The 17,198-nt window shown below is 41.9% G+C and overlaps 1 protein-coding gene and 1 non-coding gene across 2 annotated transcripts in view; both read left to right on the plus strand.

The window, feature by feature from the left end:
• The first annotated feature begins 260 nt into the window (after positions 1-260).
• The window catches only part of MKLN1 (muskelin 1), a 365,625-nt gene continuing 348,687 nt past the window's right edge, over positions 261-17,198 (plus strand). Inside the window, exon 1 of the mRNA XM_053609581.1 lies at positions 261-397. The gene's annotated coding sequence lies outside the window, so the exon portion shown is untranslated. The remainder of the gene's footprint in view (positions 398-17,198) is intronic.
• Positions 5,417-5,552, plus strand: LOC128560616 (small nucleolar RNA SNORA21). Its single transcript, XR_008373094.1, has one exon. It is a non-coding gene; the product is annotated as a small nucleolar RNA SNORA21 (small nucleolar RNA).

Here is a 17,198-nt window from a genome sequence, read left to right on the forward strand (position 1 = left end):
CGCCAAGCCCCAGTGTTCTTCCACGGCCCGGCCTGGTCAGCTTTAGCCTCATTTTGAACGCACGTCACTGGGCTGGGAAAGCGGTATGTGTTGCACAGTGGGGCCTAGAGTCTCCCTCTCCACCCCAGGCTGTGGCCCCTGCCTCGCTCCCTCCGCCCCTCCTGAGCCCCGGTTGCGGCGCTTCCTGGGCGGATGGCTTGGACTTGCTGCAGCAGCTGCGGTTCTGCTGTGTCATGCAAGAAGGCGGCGGCGGCGGCGGCCCGAATTGGAGGGGGAGGAGGGGAGGAACCTGATCCGCCGGTAGCGAAGGGCTGGAGGCAAACACTGAGCTCCCTCAGAGCGGCCCGGGAGCAGGGAGGGCTCCGCTGGCCCGGGGGCCCTCCCCTTGGGGCAGATGGTAAGTGGGGCGGCGCAGGTGGTCGTCTTGGGAAGGGAGCGCGCAGAGGGGTTAGGTGGGACGGCGGGGAGCCCGAAGAGTCACCTCAACCAAACTGAAGGAGCCCAGTGCCCGGCTGAAAGGGACCCAGGCTATAGTAAGGGTGACCAGCCAAACGCCGCAATAATTACTATTCGAACGACGCCTCGCACCTGACAGAGGGTGGAGTTGTGCATCCGAACCCAGGGCAGAGCTGGAGGTAATGATTCGGGGTTTGACAAACAACTTTCCATTGGCTCTGGCGCTTTAAGGTGCAGCTGAATTGCAAAAGCCAACCTACAGCATGTTCTTATGGCCTTGCAGTGCTGTCTGGGTTGCCTTGTTTAAATCTAGGAAAGCGAATGGGAAACCTGCCCAACCTCGCTTTAGCACAAAAATAATGCTCTTGGCCAGTGGCCTTGGACAAATGGCCTCTGGTGCAATTAAACAATCAATAGGAAGAAGAGCTTCATTCCCCTCACCGTCCTCCTTCCCCAAGTCCTCTGACCAGGGTAATTCATTCCGCTTGAAGGAGTAAGAAAATTGTGTGTCATATTCCCTCCCAGCTGACCCCACTGTCACTCTTCCCACCACACAAGATGCCCATCCCACTTCTTACCCCTTCTCCAGAGCTGGGGTTCTAAGGGACATTGCAGTACTGCTCAGTTGGTTGAGGAGACTGCCTTAAACTCTGAGCAATTTCACCTCCATTGCCCTGTGCCACTGGGGATTCAGAAATTTACAGCTGAGATCAGGGAAATGGAGGGACAGGCCCACTTCCTAGGAACATTACTTCTTTCACCTGTGTGCAATTCACCAGACAAGCTTTTTTATTATTATTCTACTCCTAGAAATTTCAAAGCACTTCCTGAAACATAATTTTTTTAATGTCAGTCATACATTTAGAAGGGGTTGATGGGATTAACTGAAAGGCTAATGACTGTCTCAGAAGCACATGCTGTTGCTAAGGAACTCAAGCTCATCCTGCTCTCTAATCACCGGCGAGTTAGGTGGAAATCAAACTGCTCAGGGTTTTAGTAAAATGCATGGCATTGGGTTAGAGGCTTTCTTGCTTATATTGTAGCATCCTGGATTATTATCAATTGCCTCATACCCACATATCTTGTTTTCCTAATTTGATTTCTGTATTTGCGTCACTGCCAGGGACACTCAGACTAGACCAGTCAGGTTCACTTCCTGTTTCTCAGAACTGGTTTATATTTGGTCTCGTAGCAATAGCTAGTAAAACATTATCAAACTGGTACTCTTGGAAAGAAATCCTTGCTTTCTGTTGAAAACAAATTATCCCAATTAAATTTTGATTCCTGTGGAAAACGTTATCATTTGAGGAATAAAGTAAACTGCCAATTGTCATTGGAGAAAACCACTCTTGAAATGTAAAGTCTAGAAAAAGCCAGTATTTTTATTTCTTTTACCCAGAATCTTCATTCCTCAGCTTTAGAACTAAAATTCAAGTAGAGAGTAGATGTAAGTATGATATTTCTAAAATGAAGTGCAAAAAGTACACATTGAAGCTGGGAAAACCATTTAGAATAAATAAGGCATGGACTTGAATGGAATCCAGGCCCAGGGAGGACAAATCATCTTGGTTTTGCATTGAGGCACTGGGAGAACTGAGTGTGATTACAAGGCTACTCTGCAAATAGGAAACCCCATCACTTTGTGACTAATTATCTCTTACTAATTCCTCTATGTCCCTGGACAAGACAACATTTTCCCCCCAGTTTCTTCCTTATAACAAGGATATCACAAAGCAGTATGATGAAGATAACCATGATATAAACAGTGGTGGATTCTGATGTAGTTAACTTGTTTAGATGGAAAATAAAACCCTTAGAAAAAGATGTATATGGCACTGAGGAATGATCAGCTGATAGAAAGTCAGAAAATTTGCTCCCACTTTTCTCACAGGCTGGGTGACCTTTGGTGAGCTGTGATAGGTATTCTTGTGTCAGTTTCCTCATGGAAGCTTAAATGAAAGTGCTGGACTAAAGGGTCTCTAAGGTTCCTTCCATTTACAAAATTCTGTAGTAAGATTGAACTCACTACATAAAAATTTCAATTTTAGCTGGATTTTGCAATGTTAAATTTTAGCACTGAACCTATAATACCTATCCAGAGAGAGCCTGGGGGAAATGATTTGCTGCTGTTGATGCATTAGTTTTTAGTGTCAGTTGCCAAATAAATAAAATCTACCTTGATCCTAATGTACTTACTCTTTCCTTGCCATGGTGGTGTTTGTGGAAGCAACAAGATAAGAGGCATAAAAGGATAAGAAAGTGTAGAGAAAGGCCTTTCAGTTCTTTTATTTATTTATTTAGAGACAGTGTCCCCTATGTTGCCCAGCTGACCTCAAAATTCTGGATTAAGCAATCCTCCCACCTTACCCTCCTGAGTACCAGGGACTACAGGTGCATGCCACCACATCTGGCCCTTCATTCATTTTAGATATAGTTAACTCAAAGTACTTTGATGATCAAAGTGGTGAAACAATGGAGGAAGGGCTATACAAAAAATAAATTATCAACAGAATCTTCATGGAACTAATAATTTGCCTGTATTTTAATTAGTGATAGACAAAAATAGAACTAGCTCAGACTTTAGAATTTTTCAGATTCAAGATATCAAGAAGTACCATAAAGAAATATGAGATTGTTGCCAGAGAGAAAAGTCCTGGCTTTGAAACCCAGCTCTTCCACTGTATTCATTACTGAATGCCTGCTGTGTGTCAGGTACTGTGCTAGGCACTGGGAATGCAAAGGTGGATAAAACGCAGTCCCTACTTTGAAGGACCTTAGAGTATAATGAGAGGGTAGATGAGTACTCAGTCAATCACAAAACAGTGAGATAATATCAACAGGGGAGCTCATTAAAAGGGTACCTAACTTTGACCAGCACTGTCAGAGTCACTGATGACACAGGATGAATCCTGAGATGAGTTCTGAAGGAAAACTAGAAGTAAGCCAGACAAACGGGTAGGTTAAAGGGAAACGTCTTCTAGGCCAGAAAAAAAAAAAAAAGGTACTATGAGTTAAGACCTGGAGGTAAAAAGGCGTGTCTGGAGAGTGGAGGGTGAAGGACAGTGCCCAGCAAGTAGGTTCTCAGTACATACATTGTATGAATGCATTGCAGATGTCTCGAATGCATCCAGAAAGATTAGCATGGTCTTGTGTTGTGAGAAGGCTTATATGTATATTTTCCTAAAAATATTGAGCTTATCCTAAGGCTGAAGCAGAGTCATTGATGAATGTTAAAGAGCATAGCGAAGTGATCACTTTTAGAAAGATCACTCCAGTTTGGAGAATGTATTAGTGTTAGGGTGAGTAACACTGTAAGCTGAGAGACTAGTTAGGAGGTGGTTTGACATAATAGCAAAGAAATGATGTGTGTCTAAACTAAGGTAGTAAGAATGGAAGGACTCGAGAAATGTTAAGGGCATAGAACCACCTGAATTTTCATTGTTGATTGTATCTTCAGGATATAAAGGGAGGAGATGTATGGCTTAGGTAAATGTGTGGACCTGAGATGGGACCTCAGGAGGAAAAACAAGTTGTAAAGTGAAGGTGATTAGTTTAATTTTAAACATTTTGGGTTTGAAGTATCCATGGGATATCAAAGTGAAGCTGTCTACTACATAATTGAACAGGGAAGTCTAAAACTCAGGAAGAGACCTATGCTGGAGTCATCAGAATAAGTGACAGTTCATGGAAGTAGATGAAATCCCCAAAGGACGCGGAATAGAGAGAGAAAAGATAAGGTCCTCCTGGGGAACCTTACAAAAATGCCAACATTTAAAAGGTGAAGAAAGAAAGATACAGGGGAAGAATATCCAGAAAGGAAGGAGGACCAGGAGCAAGTAGTTTAAGAAGAACCAAGGGAGGAAATATCAACAGTATTAAATGCCAGAGAGAAGTCAATGATAAGTCCCTCCCTACATTTAGCAACAAGGAGGTCATGATGTGTTTGGTAATAAGAAGTTTATTAGTAAAATAGGTATAGTAACCAAATTGCAGTGGGTTGAGGAAAGAATGGGAATAGAGGAACCAGATAGAGGAAGTGCTTTTTGATAAGAAGGACTAAAGGGCAAGTAAGGAAGGGGAAATAAAAGCACTAGGCAGAGAATAGTGAAATTCATGCTCTGTGAGGTTACAGCAATATAGGGAAAGAGGCAAAGAAGGAAATACTACAGTAATACAGAATTCTTGATTCTTCAAGCCTTTTTCAAATTAAATGGCCTCACCAATTTCTCAACCCAGAAAGCATGTATACATTCTTGATCCTTCTCTTTCCTTCAATTTTCATATCCAATCCATGAAGCATTCAGGTCAACTCTACCTCTAAAACATTTCCAAAACGTCTCCTTCTGTCTCTACTGCTATCACCCTTATAGAAACCATCATCATCTCTCTTCTTTGCTCCTATAATAGCTTTCTAAATGGTTTTCCTGCTTCTGCTCTTGTCCCCATTTTCCACAGCATAGCTAGAGTTATATAAATCATAAGACATAAATCAGATCATATGGCTTTTCCTATTAGGATGCCTCCATATCTGCTGATTGCACTTGGATGGAGTCCAGACTCCCCTGTTGGCCTACAAAGCCCTCTGTGGCATCCCAAACCACCTTTGGTACCTCATCTCCCATTGCTCTCCAGTACACTGGTAATACTGGCCTTTTTCTATTCTTTATATACATTGAATTTGCTATTGTTTTAAAGGACTTACCCTATGTATTTATTTTTCCTGGCACACTCTTTTCGCCATTTTGATCTTTGAGTGTTACCTCCTCCAAGAGGCCCTTCCTAATCACTTCACCTGAAGGATCCTTCTTTGTCCACCTTTCTAACTATCCTATGTATATTTCTCTTAGTAGAATAACTTTATTACTGTTTGTCATTATTGCTTGTGGTTGAGAACCTATCAATAATGTAAGCCCATAAGGATTCCTGACACATTGAAGGCACTTAAAAATGTCCATGGGTTCCCCTTTTAAAAGCACTCAGTGGGCCTTTTGCTAATGACCCACTGAGCCGTCAAGAAAGGGCAGATTAAAAGCACCGCTTTTGGGTGAAGTGGCAGCATTTTGTGTTGTTTTACTTCAATCGGTGGTGTAACAACATGAAAAAAAAAAATGTCCATGGGATGTTTTAGAAGAAAATAGAGTAAAGAGAAGAATAACAAATTAATACAAGTTAGAGATATCAAGAATCAGAGTCTGGTGTGATTGGGTCTGGCCAGTGGTGATGGTTTACTAGGCTTTTAAGATTTCAGAAATGTAAGATTTGCTAGCTGTGTGACCGTGGACATTCACATTCTCTGAGTTTCACTTTGTGGTTAATGAGACTTCATGCCTCACAGGGCAGTTAGGAAAATGAAATGCAGTAAGTGTAGGCATCAGGCAGTCTTACAAAGCTATTTCAGGAATCGGGACTTCTCCAAATTGATTCATAATCTTTGCATGTGGGCTGCCCTGTAATGGGGTTAGCCCTTGATGATTACTTATTATTAGAATACAAAATTGACTAAATTATGACTTTTTAAAAATACCAAGATATCTGATAGAGTCTGGAAGTTAAATTATTTAAGAAGAAATCAAAGTGGTCCTACAAATTAATAAGAAAAGCATTTTTAAAAACTCTGAAACACTGGGGTAAGGATATAAAAAACAGATTGCATCAAAGAAATACAAAGGGGGCAGGCACAGTGGCTCATGCCTGTAATCCTAGCACTCTGGGATGCTCAGGCAGTATGATTACTTGAGTTCTGGAGTTCAAGACAAGCCTAAGCAAGAGTGATACCCTGCCTCTACTAAAGAAAGAAAAATTAGCTGGGCATGGTGGTATGCACCTGTCGTCTCAGCTACTCAGGAGGCTAAGGGAGGAGGATTGCTTGAACCCAGGAGTTTGAGGTTGCTGTGAGCTATTACAATGCCACTGCACTCTAGCCAGGAAATAGGGGGAAAAGATAAGTACAAATAGATCTTAAATAAGTAAAAATGCTCACCTTTTCTTAACAAGAGTCATGCTCTTTACAATTGCAATAAGACCTATTTTTTATGTATCAGGTTGACAAAAATGAAAAAAACAATAACATACATGGCTGGCCAAACTGGGAAGCAGGACCTTTCTCATACTGCCAATGGGCGTGAAAGTTGGTACAACTGTGGAGGGCAATATGGCAACACTTATTAAATGTTTAAATGTACAAATCCTTGGACCTGGCAATTCTACTTTTAGATATTTATCTAATGGATATATTCACATATACATGGACAGATGACCCTTCTAGGACCTTTGTGAAGCATCATTTATAGTAGCAGTTAAAGACTGAAAGCAGCCATCAATAGGGAAGTGGTTAAATAAATTATGGTAGAGTTATACAAGTGAAAGGGAGGCAGCCGTTAAAATTTGTGAGGCAATGCTAGGTATACTGATGTGAAAAGGGCTTCATGATACATTACTAAGTAAAAAAAAAAAAAAAATGAAGAATAACACGTGTATTTTGCTAGCATTGGATTTCCTTGTAAGGGACTATTTGCATTTTTTGGTCTGAAAAACATTGTCTCTGGAAAGATAAAATAAGGCAGAGGATGAGCAGATGTGGGAGACCAGTTGAGAGGGTATTTCAGTAATTTGTATGAGAGATGATGGTTGCCCAGAGTGAGAAGGCAGTGGCATACTCAGGGAGAGAAATGATGAAATCAACAGTTATTTGAAGATCAGATATAGAAGCAGAGGTGTCAGTGACCAAGAAGGAGAAAGCTGGGGCAGAAACAAAATTGCCAGGGAAGACCAAAAGTTCTAAGTGGAGATGTCCCCTACAGACTTGCAGACATGGGTCTGAAGCTCACAAGAGCAGGATTTATAAATTTGGAAGAAGATTGCCTAGGGAAGGTAGACAGAATCAAAAGAAAAGGGAGCCCAGTATTCAACTCTGATTATTTAGAAATTGGAAAGAAAAGAAAGAGCTGGCAATGGAGATGAAGAATCTGAAACCAGAGAAATAAAACCACGAGACTCTGGGGCCAAAGAAACGAAGAGAAGAATGTGTTAAGGAGGATCCGCTTGTTGTTAAATACTGCCAAAAGTCCAAGGAAGATTATTTTAACTTGTTTCTCACATCAGCTCCTTGAGAGTTAGGATTATTATATTTATTTTTGTGTCACCAGGGCTTGCCCTGTGCCTCACGCATAATAAATGATCGTAAAACTTTTATTAAATTGGAGAAAGAGAACAAGTGAGAGAAAGACACACAAAGAGCAATTCAGATGCACAGGAAGACAGTGGAATTTATATTTGAGTCTTAAAAAAAATAAATAAACCGATTCCTTTGAAGTTTAGCGCAAACCAAGCTTGATCTCCAGAAACGTAAGGAGGTTCTGCTCTCTCTGTTCTACTCTTGGGCTAACACATTGGGCACTCACAGAGCTACGTTGTTGTGATGTTAAATGCCTTTGCAAGACACTTTGATAAGTAATAGTCACCTGTGTCTGGTCAGTCTGAGTCATTTTATCTTTATTTAGGTCCTGGGTGATGACAAAAAGAGCAATTTGCTTTTCCTCATCTATGTGACTCCATCACATCACCCGGAATCAGTTGATGGAACCTGGAGAAGCCATTTCGGTGCCACTACAGTTATTGAATACACTATAGCCACTCATAAGCTGCCCAGCCCCATTTCCCCTCCAAGGGAAAGATGACTTCTGGCAGGAAGAGACTTCCAACCTCTTAGAGAAACGACCAGCTTCTTAGTGTGTTACTGTTTCTGCATAAAAATGCTGCTGCTATCAGGGAGACTGGACAGAATATCAAAGGAGAACATGCTTGACTTTGTTCTGAGAACATGGAAATCTTCTACATAACAAAAGAGTGTCCTTGAATTAAAAATTTCAGAAAATAAAATAATAGATGTAAGTTAACAATATTAAAAATGTTATGACATCCTATATTATTTAATTAAGCCAAAGATCAGCGAGCTTGAAAGGGCCAGATAGAAAATACTTTAGGCTTTTCTGGTCCCACACATACAGTCTCTATCCCAGCTACTCAGTTTGGCCACTGTCATGTGAAAGCAGCTATAGACAATGCTTAAATGAGCACGGCCGTGTTCCAATAAAACTTTGTTTATGGACACTGATATTTGAATTTCATGTAATTCTTACATGTCACAAACTATCATTCTTCTTTTGATTTTTTCTAATCATTAAACAATGTAAAAAGAGCCAGGTGCAGTGGACTGCTAATGCCTGTAATCCTAGCACTCTGGGAGGCCAAGGCAGTGGATAGCTTGAACTCAGAAGTTCAAGACCAGCCTGAGCAAGAGTAAGTCCCTGTCTCTAAAAAATAGCCTGGCATTGTGGTGGGCACCTGTAGTCCTAGTTATTTGGGAGGCTGAGGCATCACTCTACCCATGATGACAAAGTGAGACTCTGTCTCAAAAAAAAAGAAAAGAAAAAAATGTGAAAAGCATTCTTAGCTCACAGATAGTACAAACACTGGGTATGGGCTGGATTTGGCCTGTGAGCACTAGTTTGGCAACCATGAAGATCATGTCATGAAAAAGATTTTCAGATTTGGACTTCTGAAGAAAATAATTTGTTTCGTGTATATTCCTTTATCTTTATTTTAGCTTCTCAAATTTACTTGCACCCATACATGCATTTGCCTACATCTGCCATATTTGGCAATAGAGTATATCCCCTCAGTTCAGTATCCATTGACAATGTGCTCCTTTTCATCCTCATACATGTTCTTGAATATAGAACAAACTGAAGATTTTGTACTACTTGACTTTATAAACACCCAAACCAGGAGAGCTCACAGTAGTTCTAATCACATTCTCAAACTCCATTGATGCATTCAGTAAGTAAATATATATGAATGATCTACTTCTCCTATGATATACTTTTCATATGCGTACTGCAGGTTAGAGATTAAAAGAGAATTGGTAATTGATAAGTAGGTAGATAGGTAGATAGATGAAAAAATCTAGCAGCCAATAAGTTCAGTGAGAATTGTTCAGGTATAGCACGATATAAAAATATAAATGTCATTTAAAACAACAGATGCGCAGTCAGACAAAGCTAAGTTTAAATATGAGCACTTTTGCATCCCAGCTGTGTGACCTTGGGCTGATTACATAAACCCTGTAAACGCAGTTTCCCCTTTTTAAGATGGGGATAATAATACCTGTCTCTCAAGGAGGTTGTGGAAATTATTATTATTATTTTTTTTGTAGAGACAGAGTCTCACTGTACCGCCCTCGGGTAGAGTGCCGTGGCGTCACACGGCTCACAGCAACCTCTAACTCTTGGGCTTACGCGATTCTCTTGCCTCAGCCTCCCAAGCAGCTGGGACTACAGGCGCCCGCCACAACGCCTGGCTATTTTTCTGTTGTGGTTTGGCTGGGGCTGGGTCCGAACCCGCCACCCTCGGCATATGGGGCCGGCGCCCTACTCACTGAGCCATAGGCGCCTCCCGGAGGTTGTGGAAATTAAACAAAATAGTGTATGTAAAGCAGCTGGCATGGCACCTGGGACATGGCAAGCGATCAGTAAATGGTCTCTTTGTTGCTTCATAGCAATGTGAAGGTATATAACTTGTCCAAAGAAAACACACAAAGATAAAACAGAGTAAACTTCTAAGCCAGGAAGTCATGGACACATACGAGAACCCACAAATTTGAGAGTTGACGCCTGGTAGAGAAGATTTGGGTGAAAGTAAAAGCAGAAGTGCCATTTTTACTGGAGCATATGATAAGGCACCTGGCCAGTTAGTTGTCCTGCCTTGTCTTCCCTAGAAACCAGCTGTGGGACTGTCTAGGAGCTCCACTTAGAGGTCTAGCTCCCCCAGTCTCTGGTCAGGTCAACTGTGGGGCCTCAGACATCTGCACATCCCTGATGTTATGCCTCCAAGCCCCTCTGCCCAATCCTGGGTTTTCCCCTTCTGCCCCCTACACCTTCAGTCCCTAGTCACTCTGCGTTGTATCCCAAACTCCTAGATGTGGAATCCTGTCCTGAACCCTGGCCTACTTTTCCATGACCCTGAAATCTTGTTCAGCTTAGCTCTGATGGGTCCTCCTCCCTAGAGGGCTGTATTCTGCTGTCTACACCCCTGTTGTGAGCTCCTTAAACCATGGGACATCTATGCCTTACTCTTTGTAGCTAGCCCCCTGCTGGAGCAAGGCTGGACTGCTTGGTACCAATGGCTTCCTGAACTTTATGTTAGTATGAGACACGGGGTCTTGCACTGCTGCTCTAATCCACGCTGGTTTCTGTCTTTACAGTCTGTGTCCTGGAGAGTATCCCCCACCCCATTTGTGGCTCATGCCCTCTCTCCACTGTCCATGCCTTGCCAACTAGTTTTAGCAAGGCTTTGATCCTGTTATGGCAACATCAATAATGTTTTCCCATTACAAATGACAAGATTGTTGGCACAGGGGCATAATATGAGGGTAATAGAGAACTTAAACTTATTGGACCCCTACTGACAGTTTCATTCTGCAGAAAAGTAAGCATCTAATAAAGTTGGCCTGACTTCAATTTAAACCGATTGCTTGTTGAAGAGATACTATTCTATGCTACCTTCTAACCAGCTAAGGAGAATATGTTGATGAAGTGACAACTTAAAATAAGTGACCACAGTATCCTGGAATTTGTAATAGCCGGAGAAGGCAATTCTGCACTTGCTAGCCTGACACAAAGAAGATTAGCAAATTAAAAGAAAATATGGACATGAGATTCTGCCTGGCCAGGAACCAGGAAATAAAGCTCAACAGGAATAAAATTACTTGAAATGCTCCATCTTGCAATATCAGGGATTTCAATGAAGAAAAGGGGAGTATCTAAAAAAGATCAATGAAGTTGCTCAGGAAGTGTTCAGATAAGCCTGGATGTGTAAAGGACATGTATAAAAAGCAGAAGGGGTCTGTATTGAACCTAGGAGTTTGAGGCCGCAGTTTGCTGTCATCATGCCATTGCACTCCAGCCTGGGTGTGACAGAGAGTGACCCCATCTACCAAAAAAAAAAAAAAGAAAGAAAAGAAAAAAGAAACAAAAAAGAGGAGGGCTCAGACCTGTGAGACTGATGCTAGAAAGGCTGTTCAGAGACAGCTGGGGTCTGGGGAAAGTATTAAAGACAATAACTGTGGGGTTCTTTTCCTGTTTATTTAACGTATGTTTATAGTAAAGAATAATTTTTTTTTTTTTTTTTTGTAGAGACAGAGTCTCACTTTATGGCCCTGGGTAGAGTGCCGTGGCATCACACAGCTCACAGCAACCTCCAACTCCTGGGCTTAAGCAATTCTCTTGCCTCAGCTTCCCGAGTAGCTGGGACTACAGGCGCCCACCACAATGCCCAGCTATTTTTTTCTGGTTGCAGTTCAGCAGGGGCTGGGCCTGAACCTGCCACCCTCGGTATATGGGGCCAGCGCCCCACCGACTGAGCCACAGGCACCGCCCAGTAAAGAATAATAATAAGGAAGGGGTAGTGTTGTTGAATGGTGCAAACTGTTCAATGTGAATGGTTAACTGAAAAATAGAATCACACAAATGATTCATTCAGCATTTCCTGGATTCTAAGGTTCAGATTCCCCACGCCCCTGCCTTTTTAATATTTCCAGAATGTATCTTCATTAGGTATGTTTAAAATTATAGTGTTTGGGGGGAGAGCTCTCAAAACAGTCATTAAATGGTGGAAATAGGCAGTTTTCTTCACTTGCTCTGCCAATGTCAAGCACACTCAGCAGATGAGGGGTCCACTTTGTGTCCTGAATGTGGCAGTGTTGCCAGTGACCACCAAAAGGTAGGAAAGAGTCAGAAAAGAGTTTGGAGGCCACAGGCAGAGGTGTATTACCCCATGGAACATGCAGAGGAGAGTGAACAAGTGCTATAGAAGAATGGAGAGCGGCAAACACTAAAGACAGGACAAAAAAGGAAAACTGGAGGAAACTTCCTGAGAAGGCTGGGCGCAGTGGCTCACACCTATAATCCTAGCACTCTGGGAGGCCAAGGTGGAAGGATCCCTTGAGCTCAAGAGTTTAAGACCATTTTTAAAAGTGAGACCCCATCTCTACTAAAAATAGAAAAAATTAGCCAGGGATTGTGGTGGGTGCCTGTGGTCTTAGGAGGCTGAGGCAGGAGGATGGCTCAAGCCCAAGAGTTTGAGGTTGCTGTGAGCTATTGACACCACTGCATTCTAGCTGGGGGCAAAAGAGTGAGATGCTGTCTCAGAAAGAGAGAAAGAAAAAAGAGAGAGAAAGGAAGGAAGAAAGAAAGGCAGGCAGGCAGGAGGGAGGGAAGTGAAAAGAAGGAAGGGAGGGAGGGAAAGAAAAGAAAAAAAAAAGAAAAAGAGGGGTAAAGAGAGATTATTGCTGGTCCACAAAAGCCAAGTCACTGAGCATGTGCCTCATCACAGCAGGGGCTGGAATGAAGACAGGGGGCGTGTGTCAGAAAGACCAAGCTCGACCAACATGCAGGAAGGGATAAACAAACTGCTGTGAAGGTGCTCAGAACTGTGTCAAGGGTGGGGTCAGATGGTAATGGCTCACCTTGGGCAGGATATTTTGAAGTTTGCCTGGAGTACAATGTATGTGCACCACTGTGCCCTATGACTTCAAGACCTAATACTCCAAGATCTAACTTATTTAGCTTGGAATGATGCTCTGGAAGGCTCACCTGAGAAGGTATTTAGGTCAAGATGCAGGCCTGGGATCACACATCAGGAAAAGAGACTGTGAAGTGATGTAGGCAAGACCTTGAATTTAAGAAAAAAAGAGAGAGAGAGAGAAAGGAATAAGTCCAAGTAACCAGAGAACAGGTAGCCAGGAGCCAGAAATAAATTCAGGGAACAGTTGAAGTTATAGTCTATGTCTACTAAGTCTATGGAACTCACATTAAAGAAGAAATTTAGAGAACCTATAGATCCATTGGCTATGAAGGACATTGTTCCAACCACGTAAGATCAGACCTTTAGAAACTGTGATATGCCCACGTGGTCCACATGCAGCTTGAACGTAAAGGGAAGGGACTGTGTCTTTTCATGATTTTAACTCTACTATATACCACATTAATAGTTGTAAAACAAATGAGTTTTCAATGGCAGAGAGTTTGTCATTTTTAATCAAAAACAATGTTTGGTTGCTTTTTTGTTGTTGTTTTGAGACAGAGTCTCACTTTGTCGCCCTCCATAGAGTGCTGTGGCGGGCATCATAGCTCACAGCAACCTCTAACTCTCGGGCTCAAGTGATTCTCTTGCCTCAGCCTCCCAAGTAACTGGGACTACAGGCACCCGCCACAACGCCTGGCTATTTTTAAGAGGCGGGGCCTTGCTCTGGCTCAGGCAATCCACCTGCCTCAGCCTCCCAGAGTGCTGGGATTACAGGTGGAAACAATGTTCTTATTTGTCCTTTCATTTGCGGTTCCCCCTTTCCCAGCTGGTTCTTCCTTTGGGTTTTGGGAGAGCTGACTCCACCTTCATTTCCAGCGTCAGGCCATGTGGCCTGTCAGTGAGTGTCATCTTTTTGGCCCCAATGACTGATTCAGGTATGGGTATGTGACCTACGTCATTCCCCATTCCATCAAAGAGAACATTAGGACTTTTGCTGAAAGTTAAGCCAAAGACACTGCTTCTGGAAGTGAATGCAGAAATGTGTAAACCTGGAGATTCTTGGCCACCATCTCAGGACCACGAGGGGAGTTGATTAAGAATGGCACTGTCACCAGGGACTAAAGCAAAGAAATGAAGAGGGAACTGTCAGGTCTTATGCACGTTGTATGAGCCACCTCACCAACCCTGGCCTGAAGCATTTGAACTTTTCCTTACAGGAACCAATAAACTCTACTTTTTTTTTTTCTTATTTAAACAGTTATGAGTTAGAGTTTCTGTTTCTTAAAACCAAAGCATCCTCTCTGATCCAAAAAAGATGGAAAAAACATGGCTAAGAATGACTCAACTACATTTCAGATGGATTCAAGAGGTAAATGTGAAAAATAACCCATGTGAGGGAATCAGTATGTGCTGAGAAGATGAAAGTGGTATAAGCATTTCTTTAGGCCTTCATGAGTGAAAAAGCAATAGAGTTTACGGTTTGTAAAATAAAATCATTGCACTTGAGAGGCTGAGGTAAAAGAGCATTTCTTCAGCCCAGGAGTTTGATTCCAGCTTGGGCAACAAACCAGAGCCTATCTCTCTCTAGGGGGGAAAAAAGGGAGAGAGAAAGAAAGAAAATATTGATGTATTTGATTACTTAGAACTTTTTAACATATATAGCTAGAACACCATAAAAATTAACAAAATTAAAAGATAAAAGATTCTGTAACTTTTTATGTATACCTATATGTGTGTATATATATGAGACAGAAAGTAGTATTCTTAATATATAAAGAGCTCTTGACTTGGCACCTGTGGCTCAGCAGCTAGCGTGTCAGCCACATACACCAGAGCTGGCGGGTTCAAATCCAGCCCAGGCCTGCCAAACAACAATGACAACTCCAACCAAAAAATAGCCGGATGTTGTGGCGGGCACCTATAGTCCCAGCTATTTGGAAGGCTGAGGCAAGAGAATCATTTAAGCCCAGAAACTTGAGGTTGCTGTGAGCTGTGACACCACAGCACTCTACCCAGGGCGATGTAGTGAGACTCTGTCTCAAAAAAGAAAACACACACACACACAAAAAACTATATAGACACATAAAGAGTTTTTACAAGAAAAAGACAACATCTCAAAAGAATGAGTAAATAACATAAAAAGGCAAAAAAAAAAAAAAAAAGGAATTCTGGGCGGCGCCTGTGGCTCAGTCGGTAGGGCGCTGGCCCCATATACCGAGGGTGGCGGGTTCAAACCCGGCCCCGGCCAAAACTGCAACCAAAAAATAGCTGGGCATTGTGGCGGGTGCCTGTAGTCCCAGCTACTCGGGAGGCTGAGGCAAGAGAATGGCTTAAGCCCAGGAGTTGGAGGTTGCTGTGAGCTGTGTGAGGCCACGGCACTCTACCGAGGGCCAGAAAGTGAGACTCTGTCTCTACAAAAAAAAAAAAAAAAAAAAAAGGAATTCAACTGAGCAATGAAAATGAAAAAGGTCTAGTCTTACTAGTAATCGAAGAAAATGCAAATTAAAGTAAAAGCCAGATGCCTGCGTACCTAGCAAATTATCAAGAATTTAAAAATGATATCTTGCACAGATAAAGATACAGGGAAATAAGTATGTGCAAACCATATCGGGAGTATAAATTGGTACAGGCGCTCTAGAGAGCAATTTGGCATTATGTTAAAAACCTTAATATATGCAAACCATTTCACACAGTAATTTTATTCTTGACTTTATCCTAAACAAAAGCCAGAGATACGCAGAAAATTTAATGTAGAAGAATATTTAGCACAGCTTTCTTTATAAGATTGAATACTTGGGGCGGCGCCTGTGGCTCAGTCGGTAGGGCACCAGCCCCATATACTGAGGGTGGCGGGTTCAAACCCGGCCCCGGCTGAACTGCAACCAAAAAAAAATAGCTGGGCATTGTGGCGGGCGCCTGTAGTCCCAGCTACTCGGGAGGCTGAGGCAAGAGAATCGCTTAAGCCCAGGAGTTGGAGGTTGCTGTGAGCTGTGTGATGCCAGGGCACTCTACCGAGGGCCATAAAGTGAGACTCTGTCTCTACAAAAAAAAAAAAAAAAGAAAGAAAAAAAAAAAGATTGAACACTTGGAGATAACCTTAATGTCTGAAAGAATTATTACATAAATTATGATATATTCCTGTGATGAAATCTATGCATCCAATAAAAAGCAGGTTATGGAAGATCTCATGACATCAGAAAATGTTGGTCATTTTGGTGTTCTTTTTTTTAGACAGAATCTCAAAATACATATATATTTTTACAAAGAAAAGACTGAACAGTTACACAGAAAAATACTAAAAGTGGTAATATCTTGGTAGTAGAATTACAATTGTTTTTATTTTTTTCTTTATGATTGTTCTAAATCCACCTCAATAGATACGCACTTCTGTTTTTTTGGTTTTGTTGTTTTGTTTTGTTTGAAACTGGGTCTTGCTCTATTGCCCAAGCTAGAGCACAGTGGTGTCATCACAGTTCACTGCAACCTCCAACTCCTGGGCTCAAGCAATTCTCCCCCGTTGGCCTGCCAAAATGCTAGAATTATAGGCGTGAGCCACTGTGCCCAGTGACATGCATGTTTTTATAGTCAGGATAAAAAAGAAATTTAAGCTGAAATAGGAACCCAAGGTGAATGCTGAGAGGGTAAATTTAAATGAGATTTAAATTTAAATTTAGATGAGATTCAAATTTAAATGAGATTCAAATCTTCTGATCCATATAAACTACATTCAGGGAAACAAAAAATTTCCAGGTATGATTATAGACATGCTTTGAAGAATCACTGAGGATAAGAGCAGTATCATATCACTGGGGTTATGCCAATTTTTAGACGGGGAAATAGTGGATTCCAGAACCTACAGACTGATAAGCTTAGTTTGCTTAGGAAAAGAAAGTTGGTATTAACAAGAGCCAACATGTGTTACTTAAGGACTCCAAACGACTCTTATTTCTTTATCCTCCCTATGGACTGTCATGTGATCTTCATGCTGGACCTCTGAGGTGGATCACACAGTAGTCTGAAGTTATATGTGTCCAGTGATTTGCCTGAGACCTACAACTGGTTTGGGTTTTTTGTAGATAAGGTTACCAGGCTGAAGATTAGAGGCACATTTGTATTCTGTGACAGAGGTTTTCATGGGATGCTGGTAGACATTATTATGC

The sequence above is a fragment of the Nycticebus coucang genome, chromosome 11, assembly GCF_027406575.1.
Source record: "Nycticebus coucang isolate mNycCou1 chromosome 11, mNycCou1.pri, whole genome shotgun sequence".
Classification (NCBI taxonomy): Eukaryota; Metazoa; Chordata; class Mammalia; order Primates; family Lorisidae; genus Nycticebus; species Nycticebus coucang.